The 2,462-nt window shown below is 42.6% G+C and overlaps 1 non-coding gene across 1 annotated transcript; it reads left to right on the top strand.

Moving 5' to 3' along the window:
- Positions 1-1,939: 1,939 nt before the first annotated feature.
- Trnaa-cgc (transfer RNA alanine (anticodon CGC)) lies at positions 1,940-2,021 on the top strand. The gene has a single exon. It is a non-coding gene; the product is annotated as a tRNA-Ala (tRNA).
- The last annotated feature ends 441 nt before the right edge of the window (positions 2,022-2,462 follow it).

The raw sequence follows: 2,462 nt of genomic DNA, 5'->3' as shown, positions 1-2,462 counted from the left end.
GCTGAGGGGTTGACAGCAGGGGTGGGATAGGGATGGACAAGGATATTGTGTATGTTCAATGGGTGGTGGAATAACACTGTAAGAGGGTTGGGGAGGATAGTGGGGATAATATTCGCTACATCATGGCATGAGGAGAGGTAGTTGAAATCTTTGCAGAGAATGTGATTCAGTTTCTCCAGTCTTGGTAGTACTGAGACATGAGAGGAGTGCTCCTTTGTGGCTGGACAGTGGTTATATAGGGGATGGCAGGTGACTGGAGAGACAAGGGATGGGAGATCTGATTCTGGACAAGGTTGGGACAATAATTTTGGTCTGTGATGGCGTCAGTGAGACCACTGGAATATTTGGAGAAAAACTACTTACCACTACAGACTCTGCAAACTCAGGTAGCTATGCTATATGGAGTGTCTTTGTATGGAAAGCTTGGTAGTCTAACATTCTGTGGATGACATCAAGAGACAATGTGGTGCTGGGGTAAATACTCACACATCTCTCAACTCAGTTAACTTGGCCGTTGTATGTAGCCAATCCTCTTCTCTGGCTAATCCACTATGTCGATCTCCCAAAAGCTTCTTCTCCGAAGATATGGTGCTGGTTAAAGGAATTTACGAACTACTTTTCTATTCCTGAAATAATTTGTGTACTCATGGAATACTTTTCAGTTCAACCACAATATATTTTCAATGTTCATAAACAATAACTTTGGCAAGCTAACTCATTCTTCGAACATTAGAACCATTTACACTTCTTCAAAATAGCTTACAAGTGTCTCACTTTGATTATAACCAAGACATAGAGTAATTCAATAATCTCTAGTCTCAAAACAAGTCCAATTCATGAGTGTCCTTAGGAAGCTACTTTCAACTGTCCACTAGTCTTTTTACATTCATCACAGACATTAAAGAGCACAGAATACTACATAAACTTTTCTTGTTTTTCTTTGCCTGTACACAAAACTCTGTGGACTGTATAGCAAGTACTTGTCTGTAGCCATTTGGGCACCGTGTCCATCTTTTTCCTCATGGCCGCTCTTTTTGACCTGTACATACAAATAAACTATGTGCAGTCAGCTGATTCATTTCTCCTACTCATATCTAAAATACCGGCTGTTTGAAATGGTGGAAGGCCGAGTGATTCTAGAATTTCCTCCGAAATTTTCAAAGCACTACAGTAGCTGTCAAACTGGACGTATTGTTGGTGCTTGGTGATCTTATGTGGATAGAAGTGCTGATATAGCCTTCCTTGAGGTAGAGATCAATATTGAGAAATGTGGGTTAATTAGGACCACGTGGAGTGAATTATGGAAAACATGTTGAGGTTCTGTGTAAATGTGGACAGGGTGTCCTCACCCTTGGTTCAGATCATGAAGATGCCATTAGTGAACCTGAACCAGGTGTGGGGCTTGGGAATCTGGCTGGTTAGTAAAGATTACTCTAAATGGGCCATGCATATATTGGCATAGAAAGGTACCATGTGGGTGCCCATTGCTGTACCAGGTATTTGTTTGTAGGTGAGGCCTTCAATGGAGAAGTAACTGTGGGTGGGGAAGTAATAGGTCATGGTGACCGGGAGGGGGTTGTAGGTTTGGAGTCAGTCGAGCATTTGGAAAGGTAGTGTTCAGTTTATCAGCAAGGCCATGAACATTGCGGATGTTAGTGATGAGCAAGGTGCTGGATGGTAAAGGAACAGGAGCTATAGAATGTTGGTGGAGGAAATGGTTAGTTTCTTTTACATAGGAGGGTAGGTTATGGGTAATAGGCAGATGTTGGCCCACAAGAGTAGAGACTCTGTCAGAGGGGCACAGTAAATGACAACAATGGGGTTCTTGGGTTTCAGGACTTAGTAAGCATGTAGAAGGTTGTTGTATATATCACTACTTATTTTTTCTTTCATTCTTTGAGATGTTTAATAGACATTCGGGTACTGAGTTCATTATATTGGCTGACCGAGCGAGGTGGCGCAGTGGTTAGCACACTGGACTCGCATTCCGGAGGACGACGGTTCAATCCCGTCTCCGGCCATCCTGATTTAGGTTTTCCCTAAATTGGCAAATGCCGGGATGGTTCCTTTGAAAGGGCACGGCCGATTTCCTTCCCCATCCTTCCCTCACCTGAGCTTGCGCTCTGTCTCTAATGACCTCGTTGTCGACGGGACGTTAAGCACTAATATCCTCCTCCTCCATTATATTGGTCAAAATCTGTTTCTGTAAATCTTTTTGTTTCCTATGTAGGATTTTGTATTTGTTGTGTCATTCAGGGCCTCATTGACTTGTGTTTCTTTTTCCCTGGTGTTAGACCTCACTTTCCAGGGGTGGCCAACTTTTATCATCACATCAGAATTATGTTAATTAGAGATATGTGGTGCTACAGAAGAATGCTGAAGATTAGATGGGTAGATCACATAACTAATGAGGAAGTATTGAATAGGATTGGGGAGAAGAGAAGTTTGTGGCACAACTTGAC

The sequence above is a fragment of the Schistocerca serialis genome, chromosome 4, assembly GCF_023864345.2.
Source record: "Schistocerca serialis cubense isolate TAMUIC-IGC-003099 chromosome 4, iqSchSeri2.2, whole genome shotgun sequence".
NCBI lineage: Eukaryota > Metazoa > Arthropoda > Insecta > Orthoptera > Acrididae > Schistocerca > Schistocerca serialis.
Note: the sequence above shows the minus strand (reverse complement) of the source record. Positions and strands in the feature narration are given on the sequence as shown.